Below are 19,624 nucleotides of genomic sequence, written 5' to 3'. Positions count from 1 at the left end.
TCCCAACTGTGGTCCCCCTCCCCGTACCTTACGCCCCTCCCTTCTCCCCCCCCAAACAAGAACTGGAACCCCAACTTCTTCATAGTCCTGGGCCTATCCAAACACAGTTCAGGCCCATAGAGTCTTCTCATGGAGGAGTGTGTGGCAGTGGGACCCCCGTCGGCTCCCCCCCGTCTTCCCCTGACCTGCTAGTCCGGAAGCAGATGAACCCCCTTACACAGCTGCTGCCGGCATCAGTTTCCCAAGGTGATGCGCTGAACGTATGGGGTCATTCCGACGTAGCTGTGTCCTTGGATACTTCTTGGATGGCAACCGCTTTTTCCTTCGCCATCAGCTGAGGATCCGGCTTCAGGGACCTCCCAGGTCCGCTCTCGCACTTGACTCGCTGCCTGCCATCGACTGAAGTTCGTGGAGAAGATGTGGGCGAGGGCCGCCTTGACTGACCACCCCTCTCCGAGGTCTCATCAAGAGTGATTCCCAGGAGCGTGCATGTATCCTGCAAGGAGCAGAGCTGGTGCAAAGTCCCATTCCATTTGAAGACTATGCGAAAGGGATGGCCCCACGAGTAAGGAACGCCATGTTCGCGCAGGAAGGCTGTGACCGGTTTGAAGGTTTTCCTTTTCTGCAGGGTAATGGCTGAAAGATCCTGGAACAATGACACAGGGTGGCTTTGGTAGAGGAGGGGTTGTTTCTTTCGGCCCTATTGCAATATACGCTCTTTCAACGGAAAGTCCGGGAGAAATGCCAGGATGTCCGGAGGTGGGGCAGGTGCACGGTGCGTCAGACCTACCCTGTGCGCCCTGTCGATGCGTATGACGAAATCTTCATCTTCTCCCAAAATGTTTCTGAATAGGCCCTGCAAGAAGAGAGTAACACCCCAGACCCGTATATTATTCCTCTGAGACCGGTTTTCAAGGTCTTCTGTGTGTGCTTGCAAGTCTACCTGTTGATCTTTAAGGCGCACCACCTCCTGCTGCAGTTGCTCTATCTCTTCACTTCTGGAGAGGTCGGCCTCCTCCATCGCAGCCAAACGTTCCCCTAGGCCGTCCATGTCCCTGCGCAGTTCCCTGAACTCCCCGGCCATGTCCTGTTTCAATGCCTGGAAATCCTCCCTTAAAGTGTTGAAGAGGGTCCGGCCCTGGGTGGGTTTTGTGGTCTCCGGGGGTGCGGGTTTTTTTTCTCCCTTAAGTATGCCTTTCCCCAACATGTCAGTGATTGTACGCCCGCTCTACGCTGCCCCGTAGCCATGATGTCTGGCGGTGTCGACTGCTATGGGTATCAATCGTTGCCCGTTGCAATGGAGGTAGTGCTAATATGGGGTGATTGAGCAGCCTCTAGCTGCACACTTATTGCCTCATAAGTGTATCACCCTAGGCACCAGTATTTGTTTGCTGGAATCTCCAGCGTGGTTTTACTTCAACAGTTCAATCTATACGCTTTTTCTAAAAATATTACTCCATGTACTCCTTAAGTTTCAAAATCCAAAGGTTACTTTATTCACTTTTCATTCATTTCAAAATTCAAGACAATCCGTGTTCCAATGCATTTCGGTGTTTGACCACACCTCCATCAGGGAACGTCTACAATTTAAACAAACAAAACATTTTCTCAGTGCATATGTCAAAACAAACAACATTTCTACGCGCTATAAAGTCGAGTTTTACCTATAGATTACGTTGGCATCCTTAAGTCAAATTTAACCATTATCCGTAAGTGTATTGAGTTAGGTATGGGCGGAAAATCCGTTCCGCTCGCGGATTTTGCGGATTTTCGGGAAATTCGCAATCCGCGAGATTCGCGAATCTCCCGCAAAATCCGCAAATCCGCGAGCAGCGGATTTTGCTCGCACTGCTCGCACTGTTCGCGTGAGTTCGCGGCTTCCCAGTACAACTTCGCGCCCCGCGAATAAGTGCTAAATTGCAGAAATACGATCTTAGCAAAACTGAAACTACTTACCAGGTTCAAAAGTTCAGGCTCATCATTAGTAGCCATTTCCTGTAGTGCTTCCTGAGGGGCCCCTCCAGAGTTCAGTTGCCAGTTGCAACTATTATGTGACCCTGCTCTGAACCTCAGAATAGTTACACATATGCCACAAAGGTCCTGAATTACAGCTAAGGGAGACAAGCAGGAGCCAGGCTGGAAGTTAAAATCCATTAATCAGCCCCTAATTCATTATTGTCAGTTGGGGCAGGGCAGGTGTTGTAACTAATTTTGCAACAATGAAAGCACTTAGCAAGTGCAAAAGATCACTAATCAGGGCGCACTAAGGAAGCAGGTGCCAGCTAAAAAAATATTCTGTGACACATTAATCAGCCCCAAATTAATTCAGGTCACTTGAGGCAGGGAAGGTGTGCTTTGCTTTGCCGAAAATAATGTACACTGGACAACCAGAGGGTGTGGTGATGAAACAGAGGGTGGCATGGGTGGGCCAGAGGGTGGCATGAGTAGTCAGAGAGTGGCAGTGGTGACAGAGAGTGGCAGTGATGAAGAAGAGTGTCCCAAACAGGCTGGACACGTAGAAACAACAAGTTCGCAAAACTTGCGACCCGACAGGTAAGTTCGCAAATTGCGAAATTGTAAAAACCCTCGCGAACTGGCAGAAACACGGGCGAACACAAAAAAAAAAAATCCGCAAATTCGCGGGAATTCGCGGATTTTGCGGATTGCGAGTTCGCAAATCCGCAAAATTCGCGAACGCGAGATCCGCAAAATTCGCCCATGGCTATATTGAGTACTCTGTAAGTTTGTTAACACTCGGGGTTTGCTACTAAGTTACGCGCTAGTTGCATATTGCTGTGGGCGTTACCCCTACAAGTTCGTGTATAAAGGTTAACTCTATGGAGATAATCTCCGCCAATTCTCACCTTGTTCGAAAAGTGAAATCAGCTCATTCTGTTCCCGCGGAGTCGTCCCACTCCGTTCGAAGTTCGAGTAATCTACTCTCACTACGCGCTGGTTCGCGCATGCGCTGTATGTAGGTAAAACTTTTTTTCTAACTTTATTGTTCACTACGCGGTCACTACTGGGCTGTTGTTACTAGATCAATTACCGGCTCGTGCGGGCCCATCAATGTAACTTTATGCAAATGTAATAAGCCTCTAGGGCAACATTAGGTTCAGATAATACGGTATGACATAAATGGTACAAGAATATATCACAAGTAACAAGTAAATTCAGTCCTGTCATTCATTCCATTGGGTTTCAAACTGCTAAGGTAATAAATCCAATAGTTTTTTTCTTTTTAAGAGATTTTTCTTGTTCATTATTCCTTCTTTTTTAGGGACTATTTCCAATACACATGCCCTTAGTTGGTTGATGTTGTGATGTTTTTCAACAAAGTGCGTGGCCACTGTTGATTTCGATGATTGTGTTCTTATATTACTCTTGTGCTCGTTGAGCCGAACTTTAAACTTTCTTTCCGTGTGGCCTACGTAAACGCTGCCACATGGGCATTTTAGTAAATACACTATGTTGGTTGTATCGCATGTGGCGTTCACTCTTAGGGGTATTTTATGTCCTTTCATCGGGTAATTGATGCTTGCACCCTTCATAATGTTGTGGCAGTTTCCACAATTTAGACACGGTTCTGTTCCTTTAAAGGTCCGTTGACTTGACTTTTGTGTCCGTGTTTTTAGCAGTTCTCCAATGTTTTTACCCCTAGTATGAGCAAAGAGTGGTTCCTCATCGAATATGCCTTTGAAGTCTGTTTCTAGTTTCACTATCTGCCAGTTTTTGTGAATTATTCTTTTGAATTGAGCGCTCACGTTTGAAAATTTGCTAACACAGGTTATTCGTGGTTTTTTCTCAATTTGTTTGTACGTCAGTAATTCAGTTCTGGTTTTCTTTTGAGCTCTCTCTTTAGATTTTTTGATGATATCCTCCGGGTATCCCCGTGATAAGAATCTGTTGCCCATTATGTTCAGTTGCTCTTGACGGTCATCATCTTCCGAGACCAATCTCATAACCCTGAGGAATTGCGAGTAGGGAAGGTGAGTTTTGAGTGAGTGTGGGTGATGACTCTTATACTGTAACAAATTATTTCTATCTGTTGGTTTTCGATAGAGGTTTGTTATGAAAGTGTTATCCTTTTTAGTGATTTCTACGTCCAAGAATTGTATTGTGGTTTCGTTAATGTTCCAGGTGAATTTTATTCTGTCATTCCTGTTATCCAAAATTTCTAGTTGTTGTTCTAGAGATGCTTGCGTCCCCTTCCATACTAGGAAGATATCGTCTATGAATCTCATGTAGGTGAGAAGATGAGTGGCCAATTCCTGGTTGTTTAGATATGTTCACATATCTAAACGTAGGCCACACGGAAAGAAAGTTTAAAGTTCGACTCAACGAGCACAAGAGTAATATAAGAACACAATCATCGAAATCAACAGTGGCCACGCACTTTGTTGAAAAACATCACAACATCAACCAACTAAGGGCATGTGTATTGGAAATAGTCCCTAAAAAAGAAGGAATAATGAACAAGAAAAATCTCTTAAAAAGAGAAAACTATTGGATTTATTACCTTAGCAGTTTGAAACCCAATGGAATGAATGACAGGACTGAATTTACTTGTTACTTGTGATATATTCTTGTACCATTTATGTCATACCGTATTATCTGAACCTAATGTTGCCCTAGAGGCTTATTACATTTGCATAAAGTTACATTGATGGGCCCGCACGAGCCGGTAATTGATCTAGTAACAACAGCCCAGTAGTGACCGCGTAGTGAACAATAAAGTTAGAAAAAAAGTTTTACCTACATACAGCGCATGCGTGAACCAGCGCGTAGTGAGAGTAGATTACTCGAACTTCGAACGGAGTGGGACGACTCCGCGGGAGCAGAATGAGCTGATTTCACTTTTCGAACAAGGTGAGAATTGGCGGAGATTATCTCCATAGAGTTAACCGTTATACACAAACTTGTAGGGGTAACGCCCACAGCAATATGCAACTAGCGCGTAACTTAGTAGCAAACCCCGAGTGTTAACAAACTTACAGAGTACTCGATACACTTACGGATAATGGTTAAATTTGACTTAAGGATGCCAACGTAATCTATAGGTAAAACTCGACTTTATAGCGTGTAGAAATGTTGTTTGTTTTGACATATGCACTGAGAAAATGTTTTGTTTTTTTAAATTGTAGACGTTCCCTGATGAAGGTGTGGTCAAACACCGAAATGCATTAGAACACGGATTGTCTTGAATTTTGAAATGAATGAAAAGTGAATAAAGTAACCTTTGGATTTTGAAACTTAAGGAGTACATGGAGTAATATTTTTGGAAAAAGCGTATAGATTGAACTGTTGAAGTAAAACCACGCTGGAGATTCCAGCAAAGAAATACTGGTGCCTAGGGTGATACACTTATGAGGCAATAAGTGTGCAGCTAGAAGTTATTTGACACACACTCCAGGAGGGGAGTGATACCCAAGTGCACAGTTGAAATTGGAGTTAACATTTAGGCGGTGCACAACCCGACACACGAAGGTGATTGAGCAGCCGCCAAAGGGAAGCCCCGTCTGCAAGCCCGGGCCCCATGAGGGAATTCAGGTAGCCCCTCATGTGCCCTGGGCCAAGACCGCAATGCACCGCCACCTCGAGGTGTCTTTCGCCCCAATCACAGGACGTTCAGGCCGGTCCCCTTAGTGCTTTGGGCTTTCTGTCTCTCCCCCTCGGGGTCGCTCCACGAATATTTCTGGTCCCCAGGTCCCGCTGCCGCGTGTCTGGTCCCCGTCACCTTCAAGTCTTGGGCCTCGGCGCGGCACATACAGTTCATCTCACTGGCTTTCGCCCCTGGTCGCAGCCGCCGCCGGGAGAGGCCCCAGAACACCTCACCTCCCCCGCAGCCACCTCAGCACTCTCCAGCCTCAGCTCGACCTTTCAGCAGCGGTGCCAGGCCCCCAAGCCGGGATCTCGATTTATGTGCCGCGGGCAATCATGCTCAGCCTCCAGCACTCACCGGGTCAGCTTTGCGGGTCGCCGTCACCTGCCTTGTTATAGGGAGGTCCGCTCTGTCTCTCGGGCCGCCGGGGCCCAACCGATGTGGGGAGAGGCGCCGCTCCAGAATGGGCCTCGAGTGTAGGCCTCAAAGCCGGGGCCCCGGGCAGAGCAGCGATCCAGCGGAGACGTCCCCCGGCGCCCAGCCGCTCCCCCCAGCGGCGGGCGAGCTCCCGATGATCGTCGTAGCTCGGCGGTGCTTCTTGGTCCGTCACACACTGGGACCGAAGCCCCACCGCAGGTCAGAGGCGCACACACCGCCGTCGGCAACAGCCCGCCGCGACCAACAAAATGGCGGATCGGGGCTCCGTCGGGAGGGTAAAGTCCGTTTAGGGGCGCTGCAAGGCGTCGCCGATCACAGGGGACAGCCGGAGTCAGCCCACGGTGTCCCGGGACACAGGTGTCGTTGTCTGTGGGCAATTGTAGGGGGTGAAGGCTATTGAAGGGTCAGGACGGGGGAATCAAGCAGGGAGCCTCACTCGGCAACGTCCGTCCCGGTCGCCATCTTGGCCACGCCCTCCGGTGTATGTTTTTAACATTATATCTGGTTTCTTCATTTTGTTTCCCAAAACATCTTTACATTTTTTGCTCCATACTTCATGGTTAATAATTGTGCATGGAGATCCGGAATCTGCTAATATATCCATCTCTACACCTCCCATGTTCATTCTGCACACTGGCTTTTTCTTGATTTCGTTATCATCTTCATTATTTCCATCAGTAACTTCAGTTACGTTTAGTACACATAGATTGTACTCAGATTCATCTGATGATTCAGTTTCAAATTCCACCTCTTCTTGTATGTACTTCACTTTTCCTTTCTCTCTTCTAATGCACGATTTTTGGAAATGTCCAATGAGTCCACATTTGCTACACTTGCTGTTAATTGCTGGACAATTCCAATTATTTGCCAGGTGTTTGCTGCTACCACATCGATAACATTTCAATTCTTCCAGTTTTTTACCGTAATTGCTTTGTTTAGGTCTGTCATTAGCTTTGCCTCTGTACTCATTACTTTTTTTTTTTAGTTCTAGTGACTTTAGCAACAACAGTTGATATGTCGTTTTTGTTTTTAGATTCATTTATGACTTCTTTTGCACATCTTCCAGTCAATTCCGCTTTTTTTTACGATTTCAATGACCTGTTTCAATGGCTTCTCACCCTTAGCCCACAGAGCATCCTGGGGCCTCATTTATGAGGCCTTGCGTCAGTTTTGCGCTGCGGATGCGTCACTTTTTGTGACGCATCGGCGGCGTAAAACATGCGCCTTGTTGCGCCATATTTAAAAAGTGACGCATCTAGGTAGATGCGTCACTTTTTAAACCCCTGCGCCACATTATGCCTGCGTCAGGTATAATGTATGCAAAGGGGGCGTTCCCCCGCAAAAAGCCTCGTAATAGTGACGCAGTGAAATCTATGAGATTTCACTGCGTCACTTTTAGGATGCGGTTGCGTCAAAATCTTGCGCCTGCCTCACAGCAGGCGTAAGACTGACGCAAGCCCTTTCACATGGGGCTTTCCCCATGTGAAAGGACGCATTGCTGGAGTTGCGTTACTTTTGTGACACACTCCAGCAATGCGTCACTTTTGCGCTTACAGATGCGTCAGAAATCCTGACGTATCTGTAAGTCCTTGCGACATGATGCGTCATACATTAAATATGACGCATCATTGGTGTCGCAAGGAGTGCGCAGTGAAAAGTGACGCATCGCTGTTTTCACGCAGCGATGCGTCACTTTTCATAAATGAGGCCCCTGGATGTTAGGGTTTGCAGCACACATGACTATTTGGGGCCAGATGTAGGTAGCCCTTTACCGATCGGAATCGGCCGAAAATACCGATTTTCGGCCGTTTCCGATCGGTAAAGGGCTATTGAGATGTAGGTGCACATTTTCGGTAATTTTACCGAATCGGTATCATTACCGAATCGGTAAATTTACCGATTTGGTAATATGTACCGAATCGGTAAAATAATTACCGATTCGGTAATATTTACCGATTCGGTAAAATTACTGAAAATGCAATGTAGGTAGGCAATGTACCTTCTGCACATGGCTTACAGAATCGGTATTTTACCATGGAATACAAATCCATGGTAAAATACCGATTACGGTGTGCATGCACATGTGTGCATGCACACCTATGTCATGTGACAGGCAGACCTGCCCTTAGGGCAGGTATGCCTGCCACATGGCACCTGTGCCTGTTTTGGGGGTGCTAGAGGGTGTCAAAGTGACACCCCCTGCACCCTTGTGAATTCTTTAATTACAGATTTGGTAAATACCGAATCGGTAATGCCTAATCATTCCTATGGGCTTCAAAGCCCATAGGAATGAATGGGCATTACCGATTCGGTATTTACCGAATCGGTAATTAAAGAATTGTTAAGGATTCGGTAACGAATCCAGATGTTGGGACCTACATACCATTTACCGATTTTGAAATACCGAATCGGTAGGATTCGGTATTTCAAAATCGGTAAATGGGATTTACCTACATCGGGCCCCAGATCTCTTATTAAGTCATAGTGCATGTTTTCAAATTTACAAGATAATGCCAAATTCTTTAAAGCTGCCACATATTCGTCAACGCTTTCTTCCTTCCCTTGTTTTCTCCTGTAGAACATGTACCTGTGAACAGCCACACACACCGTGGGTTTGTAGTAACTGTCTAAATCTTCTAGCGCTTCCACGTAAACGTTTCTTTCTCCTCCACCACGCACTTTCTTATTAATTTTCTTGTATACATCTAATCCACCAGCTCCCAAACAGTGTAGTAGTATTTTTTTTCTTCTGGTTTCATTGGTTCATCACCATTCTCAAAAGTGGGTATATAGTTATTCAAGTGCTCCTTCCATGTTTCCCACTTCACTGTTGGTGTTTCACTTCCCTTTAAAAATGGTTCAGGTGGTTGAAGGTTGTATTTATTGCTATTTGCCATGTTATTTTATATATTTTCCACCACACTTTTGTCCACCATCTAAGATTCCTTTGTTCACTTTTAACGACCGATGTGATACACAACTCCTGTATTTCCAATCAGTTATTTTTTATTAACATGTGTAAATACACGTCAATTCCCCTATCTGTTAGCCTCTTCATCCCCACCCCTACACCCCGAGGAATGCCACCACACCCTGCCAAACATGGTCAAGACATGTATTTGTAGTGCGATTCTGTGGGGCAGTGGGGCCTGGTGGAGCAAGTGGGCTTACGGTGAAAGTGTCATTTCTCAGTGAAGCGGGCCCCCTGTTTTTAAGCTGAGCGCGAGGCCCTGGGCAGCAGCCCACACTGCCCATGCCTAGCGCCTGCCCTGGGTACCATCTTGTACAAATGGATTGATGGAGGGGGAGGGGATTCCATATGCGCCTAAAAATACAAATGTAATGCTACTGAATGGTACTTTTTTAGAATCTGTCCATGCCATCATATATGTTATAACTTTCCGCCTACACAGCGTACCATTATTAATTATAGGAAACAGGCCAAATCTAAACTCTATCAGATACACACCCTGCATCAATCATAGTCAGAACCAAGAAAAACATACCAGACCCGGGGCCCTGTCAAGTGCCCCTTGTGCCTGGTCTTGTCCCAATCAAGCCTACCTCCTCACCAACTGGACGACCACTTCACACCTATTTCACATCCACCCCCTCACATCTTCCTTGCTATCAAATCTCCCTCCGCACCAACCCTATGTCCCCATCAACCTTACATCCCCATAAAACTTACATCCTAAGTGCCTTTGTCCCAAATAAACCCACCTCGCCTTTCTTGTTGTTTCGCCTCTGACACCATGAGCCAAGATAATTGCTGGCCCGGCTGCTGTGCCTTCCCCAATCTGTTAGTCTCTTCCTCCTCACCCCTGCACCTCCAGGAATGCCACCACACCCTGACAAACATGGTCAAGACATCTCGTATTTGTAGTGCGATTCTGTGGGGCAGTGGTGCCTGGTGGAGCAAGTGGCTTACAATGAAAGTGTCATTTCTCAGTGAAGCGGGCCCCCTGTTTCTCAGCTGTGCGCGAGGCCCTGGGTAGTGGCCCACACTGCCCATGCCTAGCGCCTGCCCTGAGTACCATCTTGTACAAATGGATTGAGGGAGGGGGAGGGGATTCCGTATGCGCCTAAAAATACAAATGTAATGCTACTGAATGGTACATATTTAGAATCTGTCCATGCCATCACATATGTTATAACTTTCCGCCTACACAGCGTACCATTATTAATTGTAGGAAACAGGCCAAACCTAAACTCTATCAAATACACCCCATGCGTCAATCATAGTCAGAACCAAGAAAAACATACCAGACCCGGGGCCCTGTCAAGTGCCCCTTGTGCCTGGTCTTGTCCCAATCAAGCCTACCTCCTCACCAACTGGACGACCACTTCACACCTATTTCACATCCACCCCCTCACATCTTCCTTGCTATCAAATCTCCCTCCGCACCAACGCTATGTCCCCATCAACCTTACATCCCCATAAAACTTGCATACTAAGGGCCTTCGTCCCAAATAAACCCACCTCACCTTTCTTTCTTCTCTGCCAACAAACCACCATCCTCATGAAATCTACTTCCCCATCAAACTTCCTGACCCTTCAAAGCTCCTGCCCCTTCAAAGCCTCTTCATCCCCGCCTCACCATTAAATCCAGTTCCCATTTGTTAGACCTGGCACCTTTTGGTGTGGTTTCTCTTTACTTTTTGCCTTCTGACACACTGTTATTGATTGCGAGCTAAACTTTCACTTTTGCTGGCTTTAGGCCTCTTTGCATTTTTCCACTGCTGAAACTAGGTCTGGGCAGTGAATTCAGCTCTGTTAGAGGAGTTTGCGGAGTTGTCTGCACTCCGTGCTCCGCGGAGTGCAGAAAACTCCACTTTGCGTAGTGCAGCAGAGTTTTTATTATCCTGCTAGCGATTGCGAATAGTAAGTTAGTGAGAGCGAGCTGTTGCTCGGGTAGAATTTCTACCAGAGCGGCAGGAAGACCAGTGTGAAACGCAGTTCTCACTGCACTCTGCCACTTGCGGTACATCGCAGAGTTTTTTGTAACTTTGCTGAGTTTCCCGTAGCATAACTCAGCGAACTTCGGCCAGGCTGCCAGTTCTAATGTGTATGTGCTCTGTGTCTACAATGTAATGACATTTGGTTTCTCCATGATGGCCATATTTGATTTACTGCTACGCCCCTAGTATAGTGCACTTCATGTGCCCGGGGCCTGTAAATCAAATGCTACTAGTGAGCCTTCTGCACTGATTGTGCCACCCACATGAGTAGACCTTCAAACATGTCTCAGGACTACCCTCGCAGAGCCATGTGCAGTTTTAAACTGCTATTTGGACCTCGCAAGTTCACCTACTGGCCAGGCCCAGACCTTCCCTTTTAATACATATAAGTCACCCCTACGGTAGGCCATAGGTGGCCCCGTGGGCAGGGTGCAATGTATTTAAAGGTAGGACATGTACTTTTGAGTTTCACATGTCCTGGTAGTCAGGAGCGGCCCTTGCAGGGAAGACCAGTGAGGTGGTGGGGCAGGGTGAGGTGGAACTCGACAGACGACTATGAGGGAAAAATAAAAATGAATTGTCTCTCATCATCGTCTGTCAGGCCCCCACCCCACCCCACCATTCTTACCTGCACGGTCTGCGCCTGCTTGTAGCGAAAAATTGCTAAATTGGTTTTTCACTACAGCAAGGCCTATCTCTAACACATGTTAGCACTGGAGCTGCCTAGTGACACTTCACAAGTGTAACTTCCAATTGGTAAAAGATAGGAACAGTAAATTTGGTGTCTCTGGACTCACAATTTAAATACACATCTTTTAATGAAGTTGGTTTTTAAATTGCAGGTCTGGAAATGCCACCTTTAGAAAGTTGGCCTTGTCTTACTTTAACCTTTCTGTGCCTCTGTCTATCTCTGAAATACATGGCTGGGTTGGGTGACAGCTGGGCTTTGTGCATTCCATCCAAAAAAACACATAAAGGGAGTTGAGGTGTGCACTGGCATATCTTTATGTCCCATCACCAGACTAATAGGTTTTCTTAAGCTAGAGCGTGAGAGAGAATCTGAAACTTTCACCTGAATAGGGCGTTGCCTGTCCCCACACAAAGAATTGCATACACCCATTTAGTGTATCCTGAGCCAGGGGCAAAACAGTACAGGGTCTTGTGCACTGAATTACATTTCTTTGAAGTCTCCCTACTTCAAATACCATATAGTCAGAACACTTCTGGAATTGAGGATATTCTCCCAGGAAGAAGAGCTACTGTGTTGCCAAGAGGGACTGCCACTTTTCAGCTTGCTTTGCTGTGTTGGCCTGCTGCCTGCTGCTGCCTGCTGCTTCTTGCCTGGGAGTGAAAGGACTGAACTTTTCTCTCTACATTCTACATCTCAAAGGTTCTCAAAGGGCTTGTTGTGTTTGCCTCCTGTTTCTGAAGTCTCAGGGATATCAAAACGTCACCTGCATCTTGCTACCATCAACTGGGCTCCTCTGCTGTGAGTCCTGCTCCAGCAAGTGGTGCCAAATCCAGTCCTGAGCACTTGGAAGTGAGTGGTTGGTGCTGCAACCCAAGAAACCAACGTATTGACATTGAAGTCTCATTCGGAACTGGCGCATTTCTCTGTGATATTGATGCATCACCGCTGCCTGCACCAAAGCCGTGGACACCACTCACCAACTGTGCAATGAATTGCCTTAACTTACAACGCAGCCCGACTTTGCGAACACAGCGCCTCTGAGTCACCCCTGCTGTGTGAGTCTCGGACACCGCATCACCAATATTTGAAATGCACCATCCCTAACACATTTCTGGCCCTGCACGGCTTGGCGTCAATGCATCAACTAAAGCCCAGGGGTTCAACATCGACATCTTGGCCCAACACACTGCGCTCTTGACAACAACACATTGCTCGACCTCGGAAAAATACTTGGCCTTCAACAGCGACGCATACCATTCTTTGTTAAACGCATCATTCCTGAGCTTTGAAACATCCAAGAAACTGTCAGCGGGTATTCATGACTTTTGTATCCACTCCACGCTCCACCATGGTCAGACTGAACTGTTGGACTTGCCCAGGTCTAGCGTGACCAGATAGCCCCATTTGGAGCTATTGATTTTTGCTCACTGCATTTTGATTTAACCTTGCAAAATTCATATCTTGACTTGTGTATGTCAGATTTTATCGTTTTGGTCTTATTTTATTTAGATAAATATTGGCTATGTTTCTAAACTGGTGTGGAGTACTTTTGTGGTGTTTTCACTGTGCTACTGTGTGTGTGTGTGTGTGTGTGTGTGCATGCGCGAATACTTTTCACATTGTTTCTTTAGTTTAGCCTGACTGCTCTGTACCAAGTTACCAGACGGTGAGCACAGGTAAACTTTTAGTGTGTACTACATTTACCCTGACTAAGATTGTGGTCATGCTTGGACAGGGTGCATACCGCTGCCAACCAGAAACCCAAATTCTAATACCATTCATATCTTCCCCACAACCAAACCAACCTCAGTATCAAACCCACCCCAGCCCTACCTATAAATTAAACCTTATTAGGCAATAAGATGGTAAAGGAGATAACCTCATATAAATATTTAGGAATGATGTTTACATATAAGCTAAATTGGGCCTTGCATAAAGAAACCGTGGAGGCCTGAGCACTATCCAGTAAAGGAGGACTAGTAAAATATAAAAATACGTTTGGAGGATGAACTTCGATTTCAGTATTCTCTGTTTATAATACTATATTGCCGACACAATGCTTATATGGGACAGAGATGCTGACCCTAAGAGTAGAGGCAAGCTGGGATAAGTGTGAGGGTAAATACCTGAAAAACTGTTAGGGTTACCTAAAAGCACAATGTGCCCAGCGATAAGACTGGGAGGGAGCTTGCAGTAATGGATAAACTCTGGTCCTTGGCAGTATAAAAGGTATCAACCCTCTATGCCATTGAAATAACAAGAAGTGAACTAAAATGGGCAGCGCAGGTCAGGAATAGATTAGTGAAAATTGCGGCGACTTGAAGGTTGGGAATTTTAAAGTCTTGGTGGCCTCCTGCCTCTCAAAGAGGCCGGTAGGAGAGAATCTAGGGTAGCGTATTTATGTTATGTTTCAAGGAAACCTTTAGCAAGCTATACCCTGGAGTCCTCGGATAAACCAAATATGTATCCATACTTATCTACATTCCCAGAGCCCCAGTTACGAATGCTGTCATTTGCATTTCAGTGTGCTTTGAACCTTTGATTTTAAAAGTTTGAGAAATGTGTTGCATTTTAGTATCTGAATAATAACTGCTCCTGTGGACTGATGTCCATAAATGTTAATGTTCATCTTTTATTAGATTGTTTGCACTTTCAGAAATCGATGTCAAATTTTAAAACCGCGACTTTTAAAATATAATATTTGTCATCGTAATGAAGAATTCCTTGCACTTCTATTGAACATGGAGTTTTTAGATGTTGCTTGTGCGACAGCAAAATTCCTAAAAATACCTCTGGGCTAAAAATATCCAAGAGATAATGTAGGCCACCTCTGTTAGACTTTGTAGAAAGAGTGTCAGAAGTGTCAATTTCCACAATATGTGATAATACTCCTCGATGTTGGCGTGGGGTCTTGTGGGTAGGATGTATTACTATGCATCGGATTTGAGGGGGGGGGTTGTATAGACCTTTTTCTAAACCATAATAAAGATTAATTGGCATTGAATTAAATTGGAATTAAATCGTCCTTCTTTTCATATCTCTCTTGTATCCTGTTCATAACTGCTTCCTCTTCATTCATGCCTCGTCAGCATACCTACCTCCTCCTCATAACGTTCTACTTTTCATGCCTAGCTCTGCTTAATGCGTGCCTCCTTTTAATACCTGCCAGCCATTCTTACCGGTTGTCAGACATTACTTCGCATACCACTGCTTAGTGGTGATAATCTACCATTGGAACAAAAGAAACCAACTACTATCTGAGCAGTATTATTCAAGATACAAGGTAAAACACAGAAAAACACAAAAATCGTTCAACACCTGAGGATGCTATTTTTGTTATCAATTCAGAAAAGGGGGGTGGTGATGGACAGAGTATCTGAATTAAGCAGAACACTCGTACCCAGTCAACAGATCAGGGCTTTTCCAGTAAAAGAATTGGCTTGGTAGTTTGGTCTGCCCTGTTCCCATGATGCACTGGGCCAGGGACAGACTAATTTGCATGTAGCCAGGTTCTGAGCTGGGATGGTGCAGTGAGCTAAAAAACGGTGATGGATCAAGCCCTGATCTGTTGACTGGGTAGGAGTGCTCTGCTTAATTCAGATACTCTGTCCATCACCACCCCCTTTTCTGAATCGTTTTGTCCACCATAAGCGTGGAAGGGTATGCTCAGATGTGAGTCCCTTGCTCACTGCACCATCAGGATTCAAGCAAGCCGGGCCGAAGACGGCTGTAATGTCAGAAACCGGTCCCCGGAAGCTTGTTTCCTTTCCAGTAAAAGAATTGGCTTGGTAGTTTGGTCTGCCCTGTTCCCATGATGCACTGGGCCAGGGACAGACTAATTTGCATGTAGCCAGGTTCTGAGCTGGGATGGTGCAGTGAGCTAAAAAACGGTGATGGATCAAGCCCTGATCTGTTGACTGGGTAGGAGTGCTCTGCTTAATTCAGATACTCTGTCCATCACCACCCCCTTTTCTGAATCGTTTTGTCCACCATAAGCATGGAAGGGTATGCTCAGATGCAAGTCCCTTGCTCACTGCACCATCAGGATTCAAGCAAGCCGGGCCGAAGACGGCTGTAATGCCAGAAACCGGTCCCCGGAAGCTTGTTTCCTTTCCAGTAAAAGAATTGGTTTGGTAGGTAGGTCTGCCCTGTTCCCATGATACACTGGGCCAGGGACAGACTAATTTGCATGTAGCCAGGTTCTGAGCTGGGATGGTGCAGTGAGTTAAAAAACGGTGATAGATCAAGCCCTGATCTGTTGACTGGGTAGGAGTGCTCTGCTTAATTCAGGTACTCTGTCCATCACCACCCCCTTTTCTGAATCATTTATTTTTGTTATCAGTTTCATGCATATAAATAACATAAATAAAATTAAAATATATTGTTAGAAAAATGACCTCTTTCAGAACTAGCAACCGTAGATAAAGTAAACGATTAAAAAAGTCCTTTAAAGTACCTGCAAAATTACTCTTTTTTAACAGGGACAATATTAAGGAAAATAGATTTTTCCAAACAACATTCTTTCATTAACATTTTACATTAACTTGAAAGACAAGGGAACTAGGAAAACTGAGTGAGAATTCTAGCATAAAAGGCGAACGAGTGAATACAATCTTGATTTGCATCACAAGATAAAGTCTAAATATCAGAAAAGCTAATCTGAAAACAACTGTCTAAATTAATAATATTACTATTATAATAATAATACTAACACCAATAATGATAATAATAACATACCTACAATGAAAAATACTCAACAAAACGCTTCTTGATGTTTCCAACTACCATAAACCTACTAACACTCAAGAGAAGCAAAGTATAGATGATACTTTTCAAACACGACCCCATCCATTCACCCAAATATACGCCATACACAGAAAAGTTGACGAGAATAAAATACCTCTCCTGTCACGTTTGCTATAAGACAAGAATTCAAAACTTCCACTGAAATCGTAAGAGCTTTAACAGTAGTGGCAGTAAAAAATAAAACCAGCCCATAGTAAATACTAAGGACTTGATTACGATGTCGGGATGACAGTATGGTCGGAAACATACATTTTTCTATGCGAGCTTGTGCGGTGGGCGCAAAAAATACCGCAGCGTAGGCTCCCATAGAGAAATAGATGTTGAGGGGGCACCATAGTGCTTCCCAGGGCAGTATGCAGAGGCCACGAAGGGATGGTGGCCCTGCTAGGTGCCCCCAAAGACACTTTCCGACAGCAGTGCCATGTCAGAAAGGCCGACATGGAACTGCTGGCGGAAAGGTTAACGATTGGGCAATGAAACTGAAGACTACATGTCCCATAACCACGTAATCACATGACGCGAGAATTTTTAAATAGTCATGTGATCTGAACAAACAAACACTCAATCGGGAAGCAAACTGGCTGACTGAAGCAGCTACACACGGATATTGCAGGTAAAAGCCCACGCAGAGTAGAAAAGGGAAAATGCTCATCCCTGTTGTCCAAACAAACAAGTCGTTAACCTTGACGAACTTTAATTCCACAGTGGATGCGGTAAAACAGAGAAAAGAAAAGGCGACGCCTTCCCCAAAATGATAGTTTGGCTCTCTGCCCACATACTGCAAATGCCAAGTAAGTTACAGCCTTTCAAAAAAAAACCTGTTCAATCTTGACCAAATAATTAGCTCAAACGATTGAAAATCGTACTGTTTTAACATTGCAGAACCCTGAGACCCTCTTCATGCAAAGTCGTAGAATTCCCTAAACAGATGACATGTAGCGACAGGATTACAACCAAAATCAATGCAAGTTACATTGTGGGCAGTTTCTTGTGTAAAATAAATCTTGTGTCACAATGTCCCCCATACAGAAAATAGACCCATTCCCTGTCTTCTCCCTTACAGTATAAAGCAAAACGCCAGTCAAGAGTCAAAATAACGAAAACCATAATTGCACATGCAACACAGGAAGGTAAAAAATATGTGTAAACAACTTCCTTCCAGTGATGTTATAATTGAAGGTCCCACATTAAAATTTGTCCCCCTATTTTAAAAAAGCCCTGAAGAAAAGCCCGATAAATGAGATACGGGCTTGGAAACGCGTCGGCTTTGGCACATTCGTCGTAAATACGAATGCACTTTCCGCAAAAGGCCCTAGAAAATCCTCTTAAATGCAATAGAAAAAAATGCATATCAAGCTTTCTGCCTTTGCGTGACCAGCCCTAGACTAGGTAGAATCAGGATAACGTAGGCCTGGTAGCATAGGTAGTTGGTAGGGTACAAACTTGAAGTTTTGTAAAAATGTTTTGTGTTAAATGTATTGTCTAACTGATAATTGTATTTCAATTGTGGATTGTAAAAAGTGTTTATAGTAAATGTAATAATTTATGTTTTTTGTATTGCGGCGAAAAAACCCCAGACTGTTTTCAGAAATCTTAAAAAAAAAGTGATGTAACTTGTATTACTCAAAAAAAAGTACATACATCACCCAAGGATTAATTACCCTAGGGTGAGATTCTGCACAAAATAAAAAAAGAGGCAGAACTAAACAGTGACCGGGTTCTTTATTTTCTAATGTCATTATAACATGGCAGTCGGACTTTAAACCTACAATGCTGGTCGAAAAGCCATTCCGACCGACATTGTGGTTAGTCCCTAACTGATTTTGAACTGTTAATGAAATAGTCACTAAATGAACTTACCCACATTCTCAAACTGAGGGATGCTTTGTGAAGAATACATGCCTAACAGTAAACTGAAATTTAAATTGAAAAACGTTCTACAATAGTCTTTGCACCCACAGTGCATGCTGGTGAACATTTTACAGCAATTATTCAAAGTGAATACTTTAAAAACAATAAAGAAAAATTAGCATCAGTACTAAATTTCTTCAAGTACAACTGAACTGGCCATCAAAAAGGTCGGGTCACAGAAGGCTACCACGATTTAATATTGACTGCACTCACCAACCCCCAAAGGGCCAATGTCCCAAAGCACCACTGTGCATGTGTTGAGCTAAGCTGGAGCTGTGGAATCAACCATCCCAACTCCTCCACTGCCAACTTCTCTACCGAATGCTGCAAGCCGTCCCCTTTGAGGTCCCACAGACAAAGTTGTCATAAGTGTATTAATTAGTGACTTGAAAGGGTGAACTGCAAATTCCTGCCAACCATGAACTCACACTGCCACAGGCCAGCATGGTTACCGACCATCTGGACTCCCAACACCTGGGAGACAAATTGACACGAGAAAGCAGTTTACCCACTAACATGACATTGCCTCGGGAGATAAATGCATACCATCTGAGAGAAAAAAACTATCTCCCCCAATGCAGCCATGGGGGATATGATTGAAACTAGACGATTTCAGCAACTTAGAGAGTCATCTGTTCAAGCGCTTGGCGGACTCATTCAGCCCCCGGACAGAATGCCCTCAGCGCCAGGACCACCTGGAAATTATATGAGACCACACAATGAAGGCTTCTGAAAAACGTTTGGTGAGCCACATAACTTCCACAACGATGGCCTCAAACAAGACTCAATGTCCCATTTGTGCTAAATCATTGCCTCTCAGATGCAAATTCATCCGAACCGGAGGCAGAAGCACCCTTGGAACTAGGTTCTCCACCGCTCTCCTTAGGCCCTTTACATTGAGTCTCCTTTGTCCAAACCACCTCATTTTGCAATCAGCATCCTTAGTACGTTCCGCGAAATCACCAGACTAGTATGCCTCTCGAGCTCTCTGGATGAAAGAGCGGGCGAACACCCGCACTTCTCTAGTGAGCATAGCACGTGTATGTACAGAGGGAGGAAGAGAAGCAATATTAGAAGTCATTGCAAATGCAATCAAATGTATCACCGATAACACTGAAAATGCCATCCCCCAATCCTGCGCTCTTGCTCTCTGTCCAGACCCACCCCTGCTGTGTAAGTGTCCACCCCAATGTGGAATGAGTGCGAGTTGAAAA

The sequence above is a fragment of the Lissotriton vulgaris genome, chromosome 7, assembly GCF_964263255.1.
Source record: "Lissotriton vulgaris chromosome 7, aLisVul1.2, whole genome shotgun sequence".
Classification (NCBI taxonomy): domain Eukaryota; kingdom Metazoa; phylum Chordata; class Amphibia; order Caudata; family Salamandridae; genus Lissotriton; species Lissotriton vulgaris.
Note: the sequence above shows the minus strand (reverse complement) of the source record.